Here is a 23,896-nt window from a genome sequence, read left to right on the forward strand (position 1 = left end):
CAACAGGCTCACTGCAACGAGGGACTTAGGGGAGAACAAGTGAACTCACCTGCGTGCAGGATGGATTGGCTTCTTAGGCTACTGGACACCATTAGCTCCAGAGGGATCGAACACAGGCCCAGCCATGGAGTCCGGTCTCGGAGCCGCGCCGCCGACCCCCTTACAGATGCCGAAAAGCGAAGAGGTCCAGAAACCGGCGGCAGAAGACTTTTCAGTCTTCATGAGGTAGCGCACAGCACTGCAGCTGTGCGCCATTGTTGTCACACACTTCACACCAGCGGTCACGGAGGGTGCAGGGCGCTGCAGGGGGCGCCCTGGGCAGCAATGAGAATACCTTGTTCTGGCTAAAAAATATATCACATATAGCCCTTGGGGCTATATGGATGTATTTAACCCCTGCCAGGTCTCACAAACTCCGGAGAAGAGCCCGCCGAAATAGGGGGCGGGGCCTATCTCCTCAGCACACAGCGCCATTTTCCTGCTCAGCTCCGCTGCGAGGAAGGCTCCCAGGACTCTCCCCTGCACTGCACTACAGAAACAGGGTAAAAAAGAGAGGGGGGGGCACTTTTTTTGGCGTTTTTGATATATATTAAGCTGCTATAAGGGAGACAACACTTCTATAGGGTTGTTCCTATATATTTATAGCGCTTGGGTGTGTGCTGGCAAACTCTCCCTCTGTCTCCCCAAAGGGCTAGTGGGGTCCTGTCTTCGATAAGAGCATTCCCTGTGTGTCTGCTGTGTGTCGGTACGTGTGTGTCGACATGTATGAGGACGATGTTGGTGTGGAGGCGGAGCAATTGCCGGTAATGGTGATGTCACCCCCTAGGGAGTCGACACCGGAATGGATGGCCTTATTTATGGAATTACGTGATAATGTCAGCACATTACAAAAATCAGTTGACGACATGAGACGGCCGGAAAACCAGTTAGTACCTGTACAGGCGTCTCAGACACCGTCAGGGGCTGTAAAACGCCCTTTACCTCAGTCGGTCGACACAGACACAGACACGGACACCGAATCTAGTGTCGACGGTGAAGAAACAAACGTATTTTCCAGTAGGGCCACACGTTATATGATCACGGCAATGAAGGAGGCTTTACATATCTCTGATACTGCATGTACCACAAAAAGGGGTATTATGTGGGGTCTGAAAAAACTACCTGTAGTTTTTCCTGAATCAGACGAATTGAATGAAGTGTGTGATGAAGCGTGGGTTAACCCCGATAGAAAACTGCTAATTTCAAAGAAGTTATTGGCATTATATCCTTTCCCGCCAGAGGTTAGGGCGCGCTGGGAAACACCCCCTAGGGTGGATAAGGCGCTCACACGCTTATCAAAACAAGTGGCGTTACCGTCTCCTGAAACGGCCGCCCTCAAGGATCCAGCAGATAGGAGGCTGGAAACTACCCTGAAAAGTATATACACTCATACTGGTGTTATACTGCGACCAGCCATCGCCTCTGCATGGATGTGCAGTGCTGGGGTGGTTTGGTCGGATTCCCTGACTGAAAATATTGATACCCTGGATAGGGACAGTATTTTACTGACTATAGAGCATTTAAAGGATGCATTTCTATATATGCGAGATGCACAGAGGGATATTTGCACTCTGGCATCGAGAGTAAGTGCGATGTCCATATCTGCCAGAAGAAGTTTATGGATGCGACAATGGTCAGGTGATGCGGATTCCAAACGGCATATGGAAGTATTGCCGTATAAGGGGGAGGAATTATTTGGGGTCGGTCTATCGGATTTGGTGGCCACGGCAACAGCCGGGAAATCCACCTTTTTACCTCAGGTCCCCTCCCAACAGAAAAAGACACCGTCTTTTCAGCCGCAGTCCTTTCGTTCCTATAGGAACAAGCGGGCGAAAGGACAGTCATATTTGCCCCGAGGCAAAGGAAAGGGTAAGAGAGTGCACCAAGCAACTTCTTCCCAGGAGCAGAAGCCCCCCCCGGCTTCTGCAAAGCCCTCAGCATGACGTTGGGGCTTTACAAGCGGACTCAGGGGCGGTGGGGGGTCGACTCAAGAATTTCAGCGCACAGTGGGCTCACTCACAGGTGGACCCCTGGATCCTGCAGATAATATCTCAGGGTTACAGGTTGGAATTCGAGAAGTCTCCCCCTCGCCGGTTCCTAAAGTCTGCTCTGCCAACGTCTCCCTCAGACAGGGCGACGGTATTGGAAGCCATTCACAAGCTGTATTCTCAGCAGGTGATAGTCAAGGTACCCCTCCTACAACAGGGAAAGGGGTATTATTCCACACTATTTGTGGTACCGAAGCCGGACGGCTCGGTAAGACCTATTCTAAATCTGAAATCTTTGAACCTGTACATACAAAAATTCAAGTTCAAGATGGAGTCACTCAGAGCAGTGATAGCGAATCTGGAAGAAGGGGACTTTATGGTGTCCCTGGACATCAAGGATGCTTACCTGCATGTCCCAATTTGCCCTTCACATCAAGGGTACCTCAGGTTCGTGGTGCAAAACTGTCATTATCAGTTTCAGACGCTGCCGTTTGGATTGTCCACGGCACCTCGGGTCTTTACCAAGGTAATGGCCGAAATGATGTTTCTTCTACGAAGAAAAGGCGTATTAATTATCCCTTACTTGGATGATCTCCTGATAAGGGCACGGTCCAGGGAACAGCTGGGGGACGTAGTAGCACTAACCCAAATAGTGCTGCAACAGCACGGGTGGATTCTGAATTTTCCAAAATCTCAATTGACCCCGACGACACGTCTGCTGTTCCTGGGAATGATTCTGGACACGGTTCAGAAAAAGGTGTTTCTTCCGGAGGAGAAAGCCAAGGAGTTATCCGAACTTGTCAGGAACCTCCTAAAACCAGGGAAAGTGTCTGTGCATCAATGCACAAGAGTCCTGGGAAAGATGGTGGCTTCTTACGAAGCGATTCCATTCGGCAGATTCCACGCACGAACTTTTCAGTGGGATCTGCTGGACAAATGGTCCGGATCGCATCTGCAGATGCATCAGCGGATAACCTTGTCGCCACGGACAAGGGTGTCTCTTCTGTGGTGGTTGCAGAGTGCTCATCTGTTAGAGGGCCGCAGATTCGGCATACAGGACTGGGTCCTGGTGACCACGGATGCCAGTCTGAGAGGCTGGGGAGCGGTCACACAGGGAAGAAACTTCCAGGGAGTATGGTCAAACCTGGAGATGTCTCTTCACATAAATATACTGGAGCTAAGAGCGATTTACAATGCTCTAAGCCTGGCAAAACCCCTGCTTCAGGGTCAGCCGGTGTTAATCCAGTCGGACAACATCACGGCAGTCGCCCACGTAAACAGACAGGGCGGCACAAGAAGCAGGAGAGCAATGGCAGAAGCTGCAAGGATTCTTCGCTGGGCGGAAGATCATGTGATAGCACTGTCAGCAGTGTTCATTCCGGGAGTGGACAACTGGGAAGCAGACTTCCTCAGCAGACACGATCTACACCCGGGAGAGTGGGGACTTCATCCAGAAGTCTTCCACATGATTGTGAACCGTTGGGAAAAACCAAAGGTGGACATGATGGCGTCTCGCCTCAACAAAAAACTGGACAGGTATTGCGCCAGGTCAAGAGACCCTCAGGCAATAGCTGTGGACGCTCTGGTAACGCCGTGGGTGTTCCAGTCAGTGTATGTGTTTCCTCCTCTGCCTCTCATACCAAAAGTACTGAGAATTATACGGCAAAGGGGAGTAAGAACGATACTCGTGGCTCCGGATTGGCCAAGAAGAACTTGGTACCCGGAACTTCAGGAGATGCTCACGGAAGATCCGTGGCCTCTACCTCTAAGACGGGACCTGCTTCAGCAGGGACCGTGTCTATTCCAAGACTTACCGCGGCTGCGTTTGACGGCATGGCGGTTGAACGCCGAATTCTAAGGGAAAAAGGCATTCCGGAAGAGGTCATTCCTACACTGGTAAAAGCCAGGAAGGAGGTGACTGCACAACATTATCACCGCATTTGGAGAAAATATGTTGCGTGGTGTGAGGCCAGGAAGGCCCCCACGGAGGAATTTCAATTGGGTCGATTCCTACATTTCCTGCAAACAGGATTGTCTATGGGCCTCAAGTTGGGGTCCATTAAGGTTCAAATTTCGGCCCTGTCGATTTTCTTCCAGAAAGAATTGGCTTCAGTTCCTGAAGTCCAGACTTTTGTAAAAGGAGTACTACATATACAGCCCCCGGTTGTGCCCCCAGTGGCTCCGTGGGACCTTAATGTAGTTTTGGATTTTCTCAAATCCCATTGGTTTGAGCCACTCAAATCGGCGGATTTGAAATATCTTACATGGAAAGTAACCATGCTACTGGCCCTGGCTTCAGCCAGGAGAGTGTTAGAATTGGCGGCTTTATCGTATAAAAGCCCATATCTGATTTTCCATTCGGACAGGGCAGAACTGCGGACGCGTCCTCATTTTCTGCCTAAGGTGGTGTCAGCGTTTCACCTGAACCAGCCTATTGTGGTGCCTGCGGCTACTAGCGATTTGGAGGATTCCAAGTTGCTGGACGTTGTCAGGGCATTGAAAATATATATTTCAAGGACGGCTGGAGTCAGAAAATCTGACTCGCTGTTTATACTGTATGCACCCAACAAGCTGGGTGCTCCTGCTTCTAAGCAGACGATTGCTCGTTGGATTTGTAGCACAATTCAACTTGCACATTCTGTGGCAGGCCTGCCACAGCCTAAATCTGTCAAGGCCCATTCCACAAGGAAGGTGGGCTCATCCTGGGCGGCTGCCCGAGGGGTCTCGGCATTACAACTCTGCCGAGCAGCTACGTGGTCGGGGGAGAACACGTTTGTAAAATTCTACAAATTTGATACCCTGGCTAAAGAGAACCTGGAGTTCTCTCATTCGGTGCTGCAGAGTCATCCGCACTCTCCCGCCCGTTTGGGAGCTTTGGTATAATCCCCATGGTCCTGACGGAGTCCCCAGCATCCACTAGGACGTTAGAGAAAATAAGATTTTACTTACCGATAAATCTATTTCTCGTAGTCCGTAGTGGATGCTGGGCGCCCATCCCAAGTGCGGATTGTCTGCAATACTTGTACATAGTTATTGTTACAAAGAAATCGGGTTGTTATTGTTGTGAGCCGTCTGTTCAGAGGCTCCTACGTTGTCATACTGTTAACTGGGTTCAGATCACAAGTTGTACGGTGTGATTGGTGTGGCTGGTATGAGTCTTACCCGGGATTCAAAATCCTTCCTTATTGTGTATGCTCGTCCGGGCACAGTATCCTGAGGCTTGGAGGAGGGTCATAGGGGGAGGAGCCAGTGCACACCACCTGATCCTAAAGCTTTATTTTTGTGCCCTGTCTCCTGCGGAGCCGCTAATCCCCATGGTCCTGACGGAGTCCCCAGCATCCACTACGGACTACGAGAAATAGATTTATCGGTAAGTAAAATCTTATTATGGGCCCTACACACTTGGCGATATGAACGAAATCGCTCATAAGTGAACAATATATAATTTATGGCATTTAGTGTGTAGGCACCAATGATGAACGATGCGTGCGATCGTTCATCGTTGGTTTTCCCTCATTTAGCAGAGCAAGCCAATTTGGATGATGGTCGTTGAAAACGAACATCGTCCACATCGGAAACATCGACAAGTGTGTAGGGACCATTACTCTGAAGGGTGCATTATAGGTGTGTCTTTTTTAATCATTAAAGCAGTAAAATAAATCAGTTAGTATAGTAACCAAAGTGCTGTGTACTTTGCAGCGAGGCGTGGCTGTGCATATATCAGTCACATACTGCTGACAGTGCATGTTTTCCAGCGTACATCTCTGCGGATGGATGTGACGTGCCACCCGTCTGTACTGAATTGGTTGTGCTACCGTACTGAATTCTCCTCATAAGTGTCAGGGTAGCTTTTACATCATAAGTTTTTCCATTACAGCATATTGTTGTGAGTGACAAATAAAAATATAAGATTTGATGGTAAATTCTGCAGATTACCACTGTTAAAAGTGTGTTAAAAAAGTTACATATTCATCAGTCTGCCAATGCATATACTTTTAAAAGCATTATGTATAGAGTGACATGAGAACCCCCTTCTCTTGCTGGGACTTGTGGTTCCATAACACACGAAGCGCCATCAAGTAGCTAAGCCACCAGGTTGTAGGCAAATAGATAGTGAGGTTTGGAGGAGACTGTCTACTACACACTACATCCTTAATATAGCTCAGTGACAAGTCACTTACACAGCAGCACTGGGGTTATTATATAGATCATCACACGCTATATTATATTATATTACATTCTATATACACACTCACATAACTACTCATTCACGCAGAGCAGGGAGGAAAGATCATAGAGAGCACGGGAGGCGGGCTCGAAGGGATAGTGTAAAACCATAGAGAAGAGAAGTAGCAAGATTGTCCAGTCACGTGCACATGCACAATGCACATGTATAATGAGTAGAGCCTGTTCCTCTGTTAAAAGTGTGACCCTGACCTACTGCAGGCAGTGTAATCATTTACTGCGCTGTGTTGTTTGTACGTATCTGTGTACTGTATAGGTGGTTATAGTCTACACTGTATGTATTTGGCTGTGTAGGTAACTTGTAAGTATGTGTATGCTGTATAGGTAACAATTGATAAAGCTAAATATTTATCTTATATAAAACCCTTTATGAGGTCTAAGAACACTGTACGCTATTTACGTATGGAGTACCGTAAGGGTACGCTCGTTGCGTAACGATCGCTTAGCCGTGGTCGAGACGCTCAAGCGTCACGTTCGCTCACGGCCGAGAGATCACAGGCAGGCACGCTATTGGCTGCCGGCTAACGTAATGATTCGCTATAGCGTAGCGGACGCTCGGGACCACGAGGAGATCACCAGCGGCGCTGACGCTCACAATGTTAAACCTTTAAATCTAAACCAAAAACAATGTAATATGCTGTAAAACCTTAGTGTAGAGATAGGGTGTAGATGCAACACAGTGTAACCTTATTAACTTAAAAGCTGTTTGAGCGTCACCGACGCTCTGTGAATACTTAACACTATAAGAAATACACAGATACCGTGCTTAGGGTCCAACGCCTAATATATATATTATGGATGTTATACTTGCAAAAGAATTAATACAATACAAGTCATACACTACAATATAACATAGACTACCTAACCAGATAACTACACAGGAAATACAATACAATACTATTACGTTTAGGAGAGTACGAGAGAAAGAAGAGAAGAGAGAGAGAGAGAGAAATGGCCCATAACATCAAGAAAGACAATATGATTGCGGAGAAAACTTACGCACAAAGGAAACGATCGCATGCGCCTCTGGACATCCAGCTCCCGATTTTCAGCAATGATAACCGTTGAAGAGTGAGAGCTGGATGTGATCGGCTTGTCTATTTATGCCCCACACACAATACAATTCAATGGTCCCTACAATCTCATTGTTTATTGGACACAGGAATTCCTCCTCGCATTATAACAAAAGGTCATAGGTTGATTCATACAGGTGGGCTGTGACTATTTCCAACAGCTCAGGTGGGAGGGAAACTGGTTTTCCCGCCGCATGGATAAGTAAGTGCAAATACAGTAAATGTTCATAAACTTCTTATGTCCATAACTATTCGCACGAGCGATTAATCCGCTTCAAACCAACACCGGAATATTGCTAATTAAATACTCTTCCGATGGGTACTAAACACCACTGTATTACTCCTGTCTGACCCTTAGTATCAAACAAAGAGGGATTTCTCTGTTCATGAACATTCTACATTAACCAAACTTTCAGACTCTATCAAAGGGACCATGATCTACAAAATACATTATATAGTGGAAATATGTAACGATTGGGTCGCACGCTACGAACACATGAACTCTACCGTAAATGCACATACCGCGCACCCGCGGGTGCCCGCAACAGCGAGTATGCGCACGCATGCGCAGCGCAGACCTGTGTGAGGTGCAAATATGGCAGTGTGCATAGAGATATTTTTCTGACTTTGACAGTCCACCCTTTGGCAGTCAACAATAACTGCCACTTCCTAAAACATTTCAAAACGAGAAAAATATATGTCAGGGGTTAATACATTTACATGGTTGGGTAGGGGAGGAGAGGAGAAGGTGGGAAAGGGTATGACCTAGTGTGATAGCAGAAGCATGTGTGTATGAATCCGTGCTTGGGGGTCATGTATCATCGTGCCGTACGTGTTTTAAATCAAGCTTCGAGGTATTGCGAAGTATACATTTGAATTCCTTCTTATCCCGTGGTACGGGTCTGTGGATGGGCTGTCAAACTTTACCAAGCTCTTTTCGGTTTTTGAACAAAATGGGGAGCACATTTTAGTTGATGATACATGAATGGGGGAATATGTGATTGCTGATATCTGTGCCTGTATTCCTTATACTATGTGTGTAATTACCTGAAGGTTGTAGAGATGAAGAAAAGACATAATTACGGTAAATGCAGTGGTATTCTATGTCAGGTAAATGAACATTTGTCGGTTGAAGTCTTGTTCGGTGTCTGTTGAATGCAGTCTTCTTTGTGCTTTTGCCCATAAGGTGCGAGCAAAAGCTTTGTCAATGTCCATAGATTTACAAAAGTGTTGGGCTAGCGTAATTTTAAAATTTCTAGGGAAACTGGGGATCTATGGCAAAGTTCATCAAAAATCTGCGTATCAGGTTGTCAAAACTTCTTCTTTAATCCATCTGTTGTCTGTATATCGGCTCATCAAATTCCTCGTCCAAGTGGGTCTTTTTACCTTGGAGGAAAACGGAAAAACAGGTGAAAGAAACGGACCGTAGAAATCGCATTTTCATCACATCATTGTTTCTACATTTGGGTCATAAATCAAATCCATTGGAATTACAATTTCCTCACTCCTTAAACTCATCACCCTGGTACTTCGTTTACACTTCGTTAAAGCCTGACCGCATCTAAATATCAAGCCAATCGTTATGATAACACCTAAGATACATAGGAGAAACTTCCCAACATCCATTATGACTCCTTGAGCCCATTCTCCTAAACCAGAGAACCAATTTCGCGGGTTCAACCATGACACCCAACCAGTCAGCTCATTACCTACAGCAGCAAGAGTGAGATTGTGTCTCCTGCGAAATTCCCACTTCAATTGGAGAATGTCGTCCATCTTTTGGTCTATGACCTCGACCGGGTCCTCGGTACTATTTGTAATATATGTGCAACATTTCACGCCGTACTGCGTTGCCAGTGTGACACAATATCCACCTGTTACTGCCGTGAGATAATTGAGAATCATTCTATGCTGAACTAGTTCTGTTTTATAAGCTTGAAGTTCTCTTCCAGTATACCTAAACGTGTCATCATACATTTCTGTGATATTGTCTAACAAATTTGCGAGCGCAGATATGTATTTATAATTCAACACTCCTCTGGCGGTGCAAGTGAAATCTAACGCGATTAGAACCTGAATCCCGGTGGATTCATGGATCATGTCAGAGGCCGGATGCTCTGTTCTTTCTATCAGGTGCCGTTTAACTACGTGCTCGTAATGGGTGTGAGTATAAGGAGCTTGGGCAACACGGTGTATATCTTTCATTTTGGCATGTGATACAGTCATTACTTCAGGCAGTACTTTTCCAATATAACACAATCCTTCAGAGTTTGGGGCAAGCCACTTATACGCCTTCCTCCCGCATATGAAATATGCATCATCGGGGAGAACATATGGGACGGAGTAGGACATAACCATATTACACATCTTCCATGTGAAATCTTCTAACCCTAATTCTCCCATCTGTCTAGTACACGTATCAGCTTGTACGATATGTGCACAGTATCCTGGTGATACCTCTCCAACTCTCGTAATCCTATTTCCTAGGGTATACCTATATCGGAAAGATTTTCCTCTACTGGCTATGTGGCGTATAAGTTCTGTATCTGTAGGCATTCTATCTGCTCTATATGAAAAGGTCATGGTTTGGTTACTCCATGACACTTCCCAATTTCCCGGCTTTCGGGGATTGGAAATGTTAAAACATATGAGGGATCTATCCACATGATATTGGTGGAGCTTCAAACTAGGAGGACTGGAGATATTAAACCTCCTGTCCACCGGCCTCCCACCACTTAGCTCAAGTACCTCCCCTATCGTTAAAGGAAATGGTACTAGTCCTGATTTGCTATGACCTTGAGGTACTTGAGAGCATACCCAACAATCTGTTTGATTTAGCACACTACCCACTAAGGAGTGATAGTCACTCAATGGATGCCGGTCCATGTGGATATTAAAACTGGATTGGCATTTCTTGATGCACCCATCCTCAACTACGTTGTCACAGAGCCTACAGATACAGTTTTCTTCAGCTAACAATCCTTCACAATTCCTTCTGTGGTCAATGCTATCGGATCGTTTTCTGATACTCGCCTTTGCTTGTTGATTATGTTGTTCTTGGGAAACTACGCCTCCATCTCTGTCATCAGAACCCATTCCAGAACCTCTCTCGACCTCCATGGTACTCTCGCCGGAACAGACTGCTCTGGTCAACATCATGGTCAACAGGAAAATCCGGATCACAGTCTCTTGGGGCAAGTCCATCTTATAGGAGGAAACGAAGAAGAATGAGAAGGGGGAAAAATAATTTGAGGGAGGGGGGATGGGAAGTGGAGAAAAACAATAAAAGAGAACAGGGAATCGACAACTGCTTTTGATCTTGTGATTCTCAATGCTCAGGTGCCGCCTCAGTCCTCCTGGAACAGACACTCCAGTGATACAACTTCCTCTACCGTCTGTTCCTTATCACGGGACCTCTCTGGATCAGCAACCTTCTTACAATGGGACGAATGAACCCAAGTCTCTCTCTCGGCAACTTTCAATGCTGTAGTGCTAGTCAATAAGACTTGGTATGGTCCTTCCCATCTGTCAATAAGGCAACCTGAGCGTAGAAAATTCCGTATCATTACATAATCCCCAGGTTCAATGTCATGACAATTACTATCTGGTAAATCAGGAATCACTAACTTCAAATTATCATTTTGATTCCTTAGCTGTTTACTCATATTAACCAGGTACTTTACAGTCACTTCATTGTTACACTTCAAATCATCCTGAGGGTTAATCATAACATGCGGTTGTCGACCAAACAAGATTTCAAAAGGGGACAGATTAAGAGGGGACCTGGGAGTGGTTCTGATGCTGTACAGTACAATGGGTAGAGCTTCTGGCCATGTCAATCCTGTCTCTGCCATAACTTTGCTCAGTTTATTTTTAATAGTGCTGTTCACTCTTTCTACCTTCGCACTCGCCTGTGGACGGTATGGAGTGTGCAGCTTGCTATCAATTCCCATCAACTTACACATTCCTTGAAAGACATCACCTGTAAAATGGGTACCCCTATCACTTTCAATTATTCTAGGGATACCATATCTACATACAAATTCCTGCACAATTTTCTTAGCAGTAAACATAGCGGTATTTGTGGCCGCAGGAAATGCTTCGACCCAATTTGAGAAAACATCTATACAAACAAGTACATATTTCAAATTTCGACAAGGGGGTAATTGAATGAAGTCAATCTGTATTACCTGGAAAGGGCCGCCTGCAGGTGGGATATGAGATGGTTCTGTTGGTATTGCTTTTCCGATGTTCTTTCTCAAACAGGTAAGGCATGACATTGCTCTCTTACTTGCATGAGATGAAAATCCTGGGGCGCACCAATATGCTCTTACCAACTTGCACATTCCCTCCTTGCCCAGATGAGTCAGCCCGTGAGCTGCCTCAGCTAAACATGGGAGATATGCTCTGGGGGCCACCGGTTTACCTTGTCCATCCGTCCAGAGTCCTGAGGACTCCTGGCCATATCCCTTTGCCTTCCAGACTGCCTTTTCCTGTGTGGAACACAAATTTTGCATCTCACACAACTTCTGTGTGTTGATGGTATGAAATACCATCAGTTGTGTGGTGTCTGTCTGTCTGGGGGTACCAGCTGCTAACTTAGCTGCTTCGTCTGCTCGGCTGTTACCAAGTGATACTGGGTCCTGGCTATATGTGTGTGCTTTACACTTGATAACAGCCACTCTGTCGGGTTCCTGTATCGCTGTTAGAAGCCTTTTGATGTGAGCTGCATGCGCTACCGGTGTACCAGCTGCCGTCATGAAATTTCTGAGGCGCCATAGGGCTCCGAAATCATGGACTACCCCGAATGCGTATCTAGAGTCGGTGTAGATATTGGCTGATTTGCCCTTAGCCAATTCACATGCTCTGGTTAGGGCGACCAGTTCAGCAACCTGGGCTGAGTGAGGTGGGCCTAGCGGTTCCGCTTCTATGGTGCCTTGGTCATCTACGACTGCGTATCCAGTACACAAGTCTCCCGAGTCTGACTGTCTGTGACAACTACCATCCGTGTAGAAAGTTAGATCTACATCTTCCAGTGGATTGTCACTGATGTCAGGCCTTGCGGTAAAATTTTGGGTCAAATATTCCATACAATCATGTGTGTCTTCCTTTGTGTTAAATTCTCCTTCCCCACCACTCTCATCCTCCACCCTTTGTGCCTGTCCAGGCACACCTGGGAGATATGTTGCAGGGTTTAATGCACTGCATCTCCTTATGGTGATGTTTACGGGGGCCATTAGTGCCAATTCCCATCTTGTAAACCGTGCTGATGAGACGTGCCTGGTTTGGGCAGAATTTAGCAAGGCTGACACTGCATGTGGTGTATGAATTGTGAGGTTGTGACCTAGCACTACATCTTCGCTTTTCGTTACTAGCAATGCTATCGCAGCAACGCTTCGCAAGCATGTGGGGAGGGATCGCGCTACCGTGTCTAGCTGAGCGCTGTAGTATGCTACCGGCCTGCTGGCATCACCGTGCTTTTGGGTTAAGACGCCTGCCGCGCAACCAGCACTTTCTGTTCCCACCTCTGGCTTCAGAGGGTACTGTGGGATTTTTGGAGCTATCCTACCATCTTTTACTTGTACAACTACCGGAGCTACGTTTGCCATTAATCCAGTGTCCTGTCCATCTTTAGTCCAAAGTGACTCTGGTATCTGGGATGTCATTTCTTCTACTTGGGATGGAGTCCTATTTGTCATAATGGTATGTGACATTAATTTTGACGGGGAGTCTAACATGTCTCGCACTTCCTGAGCGTGATTCTCAGGTATGTCCAAGAATACACCTTCAGGAGTACAATAAATGACGCACCCCATTTTGCACAATAAGTCTCTTCCCAGGAGATTAGTCGGTGCCGATGCAGCTAGCAAAAAGGAATGCTTGGTATGTAACGGCCCTACTGTAATCTCGGCTGGTTTGCTAACAGGGTAGTGCTGGACTACTCCCGTTACCCCTATGGCTGGAATTGTCTTACCAGTGGTTCTCATGCCCACTGTCGAATTTATCACTGATTTGGCCGCCCCTGTGTCTACAAGAAAGTTTAACGATTTACCAGCTACATTGATTGCAATTTCTGGTTCACTCCCAAGACTTGCAATCAATTTTACTGGCTGCAGATTACAGGTATGGCCACACCCCTATTGGGTATGGTGACCTCCCTGAATCCCGCTGGCAGCAACTGCTTGTGAAGGGGTTAAATGGGAACTACCAGTGGCTTGCCAGTCTCTGTTCGGGGGGTATCTTTTTGTTTCCCCTGTATGTGGCTCATAACTCCGTCTCTGCGGACCTTGCTCCCAATGTCGTGTGTCGTGTCGTTGTCTAGGGGGTTGATATGAGTTTTGTGAATTTTTCACTCTACAGTCTTGTGCCATGTGTCCCTGTCTATGACATGAAAAACAAGTTACCACATTTGACTTACCCACAGGGTTTGGTGATTTATACAAAGGCTGCCTTGTGGTCAGGGCCTGTATACTTACGGCCATTAACTTATCACCTTGGGACTCCCTGTGTCGGGTGATATTCCGGTCGTGATCAATAGCAGCCTCTCTCAAAGTAGCCACCGACAGACCTCGCCAACATGGTTGCGTGGTCTGTACTCTTGTCTTTAATGTCTCTTTTAACCCATCCATTAGTACAGATACTGCTACTTCTCGATGGTTTATGTTTGTTTTAATGTCCTCTATACCTGTGTACTTTGCCATTTCTAGTAATGCCCTGTGAAAATATTCTGCAGCAGTTTCTGACTCTTTCTGTCTAATGGAGAAAATCTTGTTCCACTTAACTACTGCTGGGAAATACTCTTTTAACTGTAAACTTATTCTTTTTACGTTATCTTTGTTGTACACATCTGTAAGAGGTACATCCTGATCTAATCCACAGTCAGCCAAAAATTGAGCTGCGTCGATATTTGAGGGTAAACATGCCCTCAGCAATACCTGCCAGTCTTTGTTATTGGGCTCTAAAGTGTTCCCTAGGTCTCTGATGTATTTCTGGCTAGCAACTAAATCTTTTCTAGGATCAGGGAATTCAGACACTATGGTTCTTAATTCCATTCGGGAAAATGGGCTGTACATGGCAATGTTCCTAACAGGTGTGATTCCTGTCGTGTCAGTTTTCCCATTTGGCACTGCTATTACCCTAACAGGATTAAGTTTACTAACATCACTCTGTGTAGGTTCTACAGCCTGTGGTGAAATGGTTTCAGCGTAGTGTATGGTGCCGTACTTACCTGTAGATACGACCTCACCTATCCCTCCGCTAGGGGCTTTTGTTACTAATCTCGTGGGTGGAGCCGTGCCTACTGTTGTCTCTGCTATGGTGGCTGCTAGAGAGAGCGCCGATATTGTTGCCGATTCGTCTTCTTGATCACACTCCTGGGGAAAGTTCAAAACAGGGTACAACTTGCACGGGTTAATACTTGCATTAGTTAACTTATTAACATTTACACAGTTGCTAAGTGTTTGTTTGTTACACCCTAATGCAGCGGTGGCCAACCTGTGGCTCTTGAGCCGTATGTGGCTCTTTCTTTCTTTAAATGTGGCTCCAACACTTGAAGTCACATTACCACAACAGATTTGGTAACCACTGCACTCCAGAAAGACACGCGGCAGCACTATGGGGGCTGTGGACTGAGGGAGCCAGATACTAGAGGTGAAACACCGCATTGGACCCTAACAGGTTGCCATAACAGCGGGGGGGGGGGGGGGGGGGGGGGGGGTAGAGGTGGCGCTGGGAGATGAGCCATCTCCGCGCCACCTCTCCCTATGTAGTAAACGGGTCCCAGGTCGCATCGACCCAGGAACCCGTTTACGCTGACACGGTATTCAACCCGGGAATAACACTGCTTACAACTCGGGTTGAATTACTGGGTCAGGCAACCCGGGAATTCGACCATGGCTCTTTCACACCGCACACCAAGCCGTGTTGACACAGCAATATGCCAGGTCGGTACTGTGATATTTGTGCGGTGTGAAAGGGGTAATAAGGATCTGCTGCAATGGCATGAGATGGGGGGGGGGGTGAAGTGACACATGAGGGTGCTAGCTGGAGTGACACGTGGGGTAGCTGAGTGGAGTGACAGGAGAATGCCAGCAGGAGTGACACATGGGAGAGCTGGCTGAAGTGACACATGAGGGTTCTAGCAGGAGTGACACATGGGAGAGCTGACTGAAGTGACATAGGAGGGTGTTAGCAGGAGTGACACGTGGGGGAGCTGAGTGGAGTGACAGGAGGATGCTGGCAGGAGTGACACATGGGAGAGCTGGCTGAAGTGACATAGGAGGGTGCTAGCAGGAGTGACACGTGGGAGAGCTGGCTGAAGTGACATAGGAGGGTGCTAGCAGGAGTGACACGTGGGAGAGCTGGCTGAAGTGACATAGGAGGGTGCTAGCAGGAGTGACACGTGGGGGAGCTGAGTGGAGTGACAGGAGGACGCTGGCTGGAGTGACACATGGGAGAGCTGAAGTGTACTATGTGAATCATCTTTCATTATATTTTATGTGGTTCTGGCTTTTTCAATTATTTTATGCGGAAGTGACTTCTTCAATGTATTTTATGTTGGATCTGGATTTAAAATTTTATTTATGTGGATCTGGCTTTTTCAATGTATTTTACACCAGGGGCGTGTCCTAGCAGGCACAAGGCCACACCCCATTTTTGCATGCTCACCTTCGGCTCTTTGACGTACCTAACAAGATTTTTTGGCTCTTTGTCTCTGACTGGTTGGCCACCCCTGCCCTAATGCGTCATTCTCCGCAACCAATTTCTCTCCCGATATGTATGGTGGCGGCGGGGCTGTCGCTATCAATTTCTTGATAGGATTAGATCCTGCCGCCAGAGCCAATCCTCTCTGTATTTCACCCTCCTGTTGCCATAACTGTAAATAATCATAATGTTGGATTCGTCTCTTTGTTGATTTAATGAGACATATCCTCCTCCTTAAATTTTGCAACACTTCTGATCTAAAGCTACCTACTCTTGGGAATTTCTCCCCGTCATGCACTGTCATTCTCTCCCATTCATCACATAAAACCTCTGTATGTGAACCATATTTTTCACACATTACGTACCTTGCCGACCCGACTGGTCGGTTTACTGAATCAACCCGAACCGAGGTTGATCGCCCCCTTCCTGAACAATTGGCCCCCATAACTTGCAGGCGTTGCTTTCACCACCTCTGACCTTATTTCAGGGTCTTCAGCGAACCCTTACAAAAACCAAAATGTTCACGATAGGCTGACGGTGGCGGTTTACCGAGTACCCCACTCACTCGCCCACGCCGACCAATACGACCCACACACTGCCTTAGAGCTGGCGTACTCGACCCAGGGCCCCTATGAACCTCTATTTACTGGAACATGCGAGGGATATCCGCAGAACACTTACTCTTTCCAGTAACTATTGGTTGTTGGACAATTCCTGAGTGACCAGCGAACTTCCCTTCAGAAAATAAAAAATTACACAAATCACATCAGAGTGTACAAATAGTTTTATGACCGGGATCGTACACAAATGGTACTGGTCAGATTAACTAATGTACACAATTACGTGCGGTACAATCGTTCAGCACATAAGTAACTAATCTTATGTACTGAGCGACCAGTGGAATCGAAAATTTCGGCTGCGAATTCCTTCAGCCAGAGCTTTATTGGCCTATATGGGTTTTGCACCAACCCCCTGGGTTGTGCCCTTTTCTCTTTTATGGCAGACTTCTTAGTCTGCTGTACCTGGACCTCCCGGTCTGTAGTATGACCTCCTGGTCTACTATTCTCTACTGCTCAAATTTTATGTTTAACCAGAGATGCCTCCCTAGCCACCATGCACGTCACTTACATGTATGTACCTCTGCGAGAACAACTCGACTTCTTGTGGTTCAACCTGTAAAATTGTATAAACTTATATATACAAAACACTCACTCACCACACGTACACTTTTGCTTCTATTTCTATTTCTGCGCAGAAATTTTCTTTAGACCAGATGTGTTGTGAATTTGGAGAAGGATCTGTTAATCTAAATTTCGTATTTAAAATAGATTTGCGCTATTTATCGCCTGATGCGCTACTTATCGCCTGTTGCGCTATTTATCGCCTGTTGCGCTACTTAAAAATCAACACTGTCGTGTGACTTGAGTTACGTGGGCGTACCCAGACGCTCCGTTGCGTAATTTACGCTGCGTGCGTCGGCCTTGGCGTACGCGAGTCTCAGCCCTTTGTTAGAGACACGTGTACACAAAACCAATGTCCACCGCAACACAACTAACACTTTTATCAATGTAGATGATCCTCGATCGTCTACCGCGCAACACACCAATCTCTCCTTTTACCTTAGGTAGAGTTGCATGTGGGTTTTACACTTTAACTATGAAATAGCGACAAATCTCTCTTAGCACGTTTTATCAATTATAAAATGGCAAACAGGAGAGTGATATATGAAAATACACGAATGAAAAAGAAATGCAGATATGTGCGTGTGTACGCAAGACAGAAATAAACAGTTTTAAAAGACACTAGCGTGTTGTTCTTACCTCCGGTTCCGGATTCCTTCAGCACCCTTTACTAAGCGAAGCAGACGCTTATCCAAACAGCACTACGAGGAATATGACCTCCCGCCCTTTGCTGCTGGATAATGTCTGCTGAAATTACCTAGCAGAGATATGTGAAGGACAGGACGAGCCGCCAATTGATAAAGCTAAATATTTATCTTATATAAAACCCTTTATGAGGTCTAAGAACACTGTACGCTATTTACGTATGGAGTACCGTAAGGGTACGCTCGTTGCGTAACGATCGCTTAGCCGTGGTCGAGACGCTCAAGCGTCACGTTCGCTCACGGCCGAGAGATCACAGGCAGGCACGCTATTGGCTGCCGGCTAACGTAATGATTCGCTATAGCGTAGCGGACGCTCGGGACCACGAGGAGATCACCAGCGGCGCTGACGCTCACAATGTTAAACCTTTAAATCTAAACCAAAAACAATGTAATATGCTGTAAAACCTTAGTGTAGAGATAGGGTGTAGATGCAACACAGTGTAACCTTATTAACTTAAAAGCTGTTTGAGCGTCACCGACGCTCTGTGAATACTTAACACTATAAGAAATACACAGATACCGTGCTTAGGGTCCAACGCCTAATATATATATTATGGATGTTATACTTGCAAAAGAATTAATACAATACAAGTCATACACTACAATATAACATAGACTACCTAACCAGATAACTACACAGGAAATACAATACAATACTATTACGTTTAGGAGAGTACGAGAGAAAGAAGAGAAGAGAGAGAGAGAGAGAAATGGCCCATAACATCAAGAAAGACAATATGATTGCGGAGAAAACTTACGCACAAAGGAAACGATCGCATGCGCCTCTGGACATCCAGCTCCCGATTTTCAGCAATGATAACCGTTGAAGAGTGAGAGCTGGATGTGATCGGCTTGTCTATTTATGCCCCACACACAATACAATTCAATGGTCCCTACAATCTCATTGTTTATTGGACACAGGAATTCCTCCTCGCATTATAACAAAAGGTCATAGGTTGATTCATACAGGTGGGCTGTGACTATTTCCAACAGCTCAGGTGGGAGGGAAACTGGTTTTCCCGCCGCATGGATAAGTAAGTGCAAATACAGTAAATGTTCATAAACTTCTTATGTCCATAACTATTCGCACGAGCGATTAATCCGCTTCAAACCAACACCGGAATATTGCTAATTAAATACTCTTCCGATGGGTACTAAACACCACTGTATTACTCCTGTCTGACCCTTCGTATCAAACAAAGAGGGATTTCTCTGTTCATGAACATTCTACATTAACCAAACTTTCAGACTCTATCAAAGGGACCATGATCTACAAAATACATTATATAGTGGAAATATGTAACGATTGGGTCGCACGCTACGAACACATGAACTCTACCGTAAATGCACATACCGCGCACCCGCGGGTGCCCGCAACAGCGAGTATGCGCACGCACGGGAGAGCGCACGCATGCGCAGCGCAGACCTGTGTGAGGTGCAAATATGGCAGTGTGCATAGAGATATTTTTCTGACTTTGACACAATATAGACTGCACTCTGTGTTTACACTGTATATACACTGTATATGGCTAGGCTACACAGTACGTATTTGGCTATGTAGGTGATTAGACTGCACTGTATGTGTGCTTGGAGGTGAGTTTAAGCTGCACTGTATATAATTGTGTGCTACATAGATGACTAGACTGCACTGTATGCAGGGCCGAAACTAGGATTCTTGTCACCCGGGGCAAAACAGTAATCCGGCGCCACACACACACACACACACGCACACACACACACACACGCACAGACAACCAACCCACCACCACCACGTGTAACTCTGTGCGAAGACTGACAATGCCATCAGCCAGTACCAGCTAACGGGCTATTTCCACTCATTGGTGTCCACGACACCCATAGAGTGGGAATAGAACCTGTGGCGAGCGCAGCGAGCCCACAAGGGGCTTTTTTACACTCACCCCTGACGGCATTCTGGTGGCCGGGATCCTGGCATCGGTATGCTGACCGTGCACCGGCCACGTAACCCCAACCCATATATACTCCATGAGAGCAAAGGGCTGGTAGCTGCTATATAGCTTCTTTTCTAGACATTTAGCTGGACTCAGGGGGTCATTTTCGACCCGTTTGCACGCTGCGGTTCATTGCAGCGGTGCAAACGGTTCAGAACTGCGCGTGTGCGGCGGCCGCACTGTGCAGGCACGTCATTGCCTGGTGATGGCAGTCTCCGGGCAGCGACGCCGCATACTAAGAAAGCGGTCGCAGCGGCGACCGCAAGAAGATTGACAGGAGGAAGGCGTTCCGGGGGGGCAACTCACCGTTTCCCAGACGTGGAGATCCGAACGCAGGTGTATCCAGGCGTTTGGAGGGAGGATGTGTGATGTCAATTCCGGTACCTTCATCGCTAGATCCCTCGCACAGGGTAAGTAGGTCTAGGGCTGGTCTTGTTTTACACAAAACTTTTTTAGCATAGCAGGGCTGCACAAGTGATCACAACCCTGCTATGCTAAAATACACTCCCCCATAGGTGGCGTCTAGTTGATTGCTACGTGCGATCAACTCAGAATGACCCCCTTAGTTAGACATTAGACAGATTAAGTTAACAAGGAAATAATACCCCATACATTGATACATATGTAAAATCACACACATACATACTGTCACACATCTAAACACGCACGCATACATTAAATACATAGTCACACATACATACATACATACATACATACATACATACATACATACATACAGTGACACCATACCTCCTAACATGACCCTCTCCAGGAGGGACACAATGCTCTGCTTCTGGAATTTTCTCCTAATTTATGATTGCCAGCACCTGTTTTGAACAGGTTAATGGATGAGAAAGGTGTTTCAGCACTGGTGATTGCAATCATAAATTAAGAGGGAAGTCCAGGAGCAGAGCATTCTGTCCCTCCTGGAGAGGGTCATGTTGGGAGGTATGGTGACACACAAGCACGCATACAGATATGTAGTGACACACCTATTCACATACAGTCACACACATGCACAACAGATTCATACACACACACATATAGTAGTTGCACACACATACAGTGTCACACTCACTATTTAGGCTTCGGTGTGTGCTGCTGCTGCTCCTCTCCCCTCCTCTCTTCGATGGTGCTGGCTGGCCTGGCACTGAGTAAAGTGCCGTGTAGCTCCGCCCCCTTTTCGGACCATTCATGTTTCCAGCTCAGCAGTGCAATAGTGCACTGCTGCGATTATCAAAGGCAGCAGAGGGGGCTGGGGTAACTTGTTCCATGTGCCTGGTCTTAGGGCACAACAGGCAGCACACGACAGTCAGCATAGAAGAAACTGAAAGTAAACTACAGCTCCCGCAGCAAGGGCTTCTGGGAGCTGTAGTTTATTTTCAGTTTCATCACACACAGACTGGACTGCTTTGTGCTGCTCCTGCGAAGGGACCTGTGCGCATCGGGACTCGGAGGGGGTGTAAGCATTGCGGCGCCCCCTCCAATCCGGCGCCCAGGTCACATGCCCCCCTAGCCCCCCCTTAGTTACTGCTCTGACTGTATGCATGCTGTATAGGTGGCTATATAGGCTGCACTGTATGAATTTGGCTGTATGCTGATTAGGGAACTATAAGACTGCATTGTATGCCTTTGGCTGTATATATTGTAACAGTTCTACTTTTATCTAATGTCACTGAAACACGTGCCTATATATACCTAAAGAACCTCATGTAGTGTTAGAAGTAAATCCAGAAAGAAGCTACAGGTTTACACCTGGGTTTAACGCGTGCAAAGAGGCAGATTTAGAGTTCAATTAAATTATGGGTGATGTGCCATTGTAAAACCCAGAAATTTGGGCGCATATATCAATATTAATATAGTGTGTGCGTATATACAGTGCCGTGCTAAAGTATTCAACCCCCCCCCCCCCCCCCCCTTTGCATTTTTCATGTTTTGTTGCCTCAACCTGGAATTAAAATGGATTGTTTGCAGGTTTGCATCAGTTCATTCACAGAACATGGATACAACTTTGAAGATGGGGCTTTTTTGTGTGAAGCAAACAACAAATAGGACAAAATAACAGAAATTTTCAGCATGCACCACCCTAAAGTCAGTACTTTGTAGAGCCACCTTTTGCGGCAATTACAGCTGCATGTCGCTTTGTATAAGTCTCTGAGCTTGCCACATCTTGTCACTGGGGTTTTTGCCCATTCCTCAAGGCAAAACTGCTCCAGCTCCTTCATGTTGGATGGTTTCCACTTGTAAACAGTAATCTTCAAGTCTGACCACAGATTCTCAATTGGATTGAGATCTGGGCTTTGACTAATAACCCCCCACACACTGGGCGATACGACTCAAAGATATGAACGTTCATATCTTTGAGTGTGGAGGCACAAGCGATGAACGATGCGCGGCATCGCTGATCGTGAGCTGCTTAACTAAATGCTGCCAATAAATATTGGGATAGTTAGTCCCCACAAATAGATAAACACAAGAACAAATTGGCGCTAAAGAGCTAAATAAGATAAAAATATCACAATTTTATTAAATACTCTGTATAATCCTATTGTTGCAACATTTGTTCAAAACATTATTTATGTAAATAAGGGCATATCATAGCACTGCATTCAATAAAAAGTTCCATATAAAAATATATATAGAATTTAAAAAATTATGCTGGAGCTCAAATATTAAAGTTCATCCATATGTTATAGCCACAGTCCAGGAACAGGTACAAGCGAATGGAATATAGCCACAGTCCATGAACAGGTACAAGCAAATGGAATATTTACCAACTGCAGTTGGAGATGGGGACCTTGTATTGGCTTGGTTCAAGAATCTGCTTGGTCCAGTTTGTAAGCTCAGGTCCGTGTTTGCAAGTATCCAAATCGCTTATGAAAGTTCCTATATCCGACTTCCAGGCTTAGTCTTTGGATGAATATGTTAGAGTCCAGCTCCTCCACTTGCTCAAGAATATCCCTGTATTTAGCACCATCCATCTTTCCCTTGACTCGAAACAGTTTACCAGTCCCTGCTGCTGAAAAACATCCCCACAGCATGATGCTGCCACCACCATGTTTCACTGTGGTGGTGGTGTTCTTGGGGTGATGGGATGTGTTAGGTTTGCGCCAGACATAGCGTTTTGCTTGGTGGCTGAAAAGTTCAATTTTAGTCTCATCTGACAGAAAACCTTACTCCATACATTTGGGGAGTCGTCCACATGCCTTTTGGCAAACTCAAAACGTTCTTATTTTTAACACTAGGTAATGGCTATTCTGCAGCGGGGTACACTGGTATTCCACAGGGAATAACATTGGGGTGTAGATTTTGTCAAAGTCAGAAAAATATCACGTAGCACGTTGCCATATATGCACCTCATGCGCTTACCCGCTGCACATGCACTTTCACTGGCGTGCGTGCACATACTCGCAAATGCGTGACGGCGCCTCTGCGGGCGTGCGCTTGAGCGCATGGTATGTGCACTTACGGTAGAGTTTGTGTACGTCTAGCGAGCGACTCAATCGCTCCTTAATAAATCCATATAGCAGGTTTTATTGGTAATGTTCCCCTTAGTAATAACTGTAAGTTTGGTTAAAGTGACTTGCTCATGGGCATGGGAATCCCTCTTTTCGTGATACAAAGGGTCTGTCTAAGGTTGAACAGTGGTGTCTGGTACCTAACCGAAGAGTATTTTAATAGCAACAATCCGGTGTTGGTTAGGTATAGATTAAACGCTCCTGCGTATAGTTATGGCCATTAGTAATTTCTGGACATATCCTATATTTGCAGTTCATTATCCATGCGGCGGGAATCCGGAGATTCCCTCCCACCTGAGCTGTTTGAAATAGTCGCAGCCCACCTGTTCAAATCCACCTATGACCTTTTGTTATAGTGCAGAGAGACATTCCTGTGTCCAATGAACAATAAGGTTGTAGGGCCCTTTGAAGTACACTGTATGTTGTGTATATAAGGGTCACTGTCCCCAGACCGGCCAGTACTCTCTCTTCAACA

At 46.1% G+C, this 23,896-nt stretch overlaps 1 protein-coding gene across 5 annotated transcripts in view; it reads right to left on the bottom strand.

Moving 5' to 3' along the window:
* The window catches only part of SCLY (selenocysteine lyase), a 215,140-nt gene that overhangs the window by 165,047 nt on the left and 26,197 nt on the right, over positions 1-23,896 (bottom strand). The window contains exon 1 of one of the 5 annotated variants that reach the window (XM_063915805.1): positions 20,982-21,227. The exons of 3 other annotated variants lie outside the window; for them this stretch is intronic. The gene's annotated coding sequence lies outside the window, so the exon portion shown is untranslated. Of the gene's footprint in view, positions 1-6,283; positions 6,343-20,981; positions 21,228-23,896 lie in introns of those variants that run through there. One more of the 5 variants, XM_063915804.1, reaches the window with a different exon arrangement.

Source organism: Pseudophryne corroboree, chromosome 4, assembly GCF_028390025.1.
Source record: "Pseudophryne corroboree isolate aPseCor3 chromosome 4, aPseCor3.hap2, whole genome shotgun sequence".
NCBI lineage: Eukaryota > Metazoa > Chordata > Amphibia > Anura > Myobatrachidae > Pseudophryne > Pseudophryne corroboree.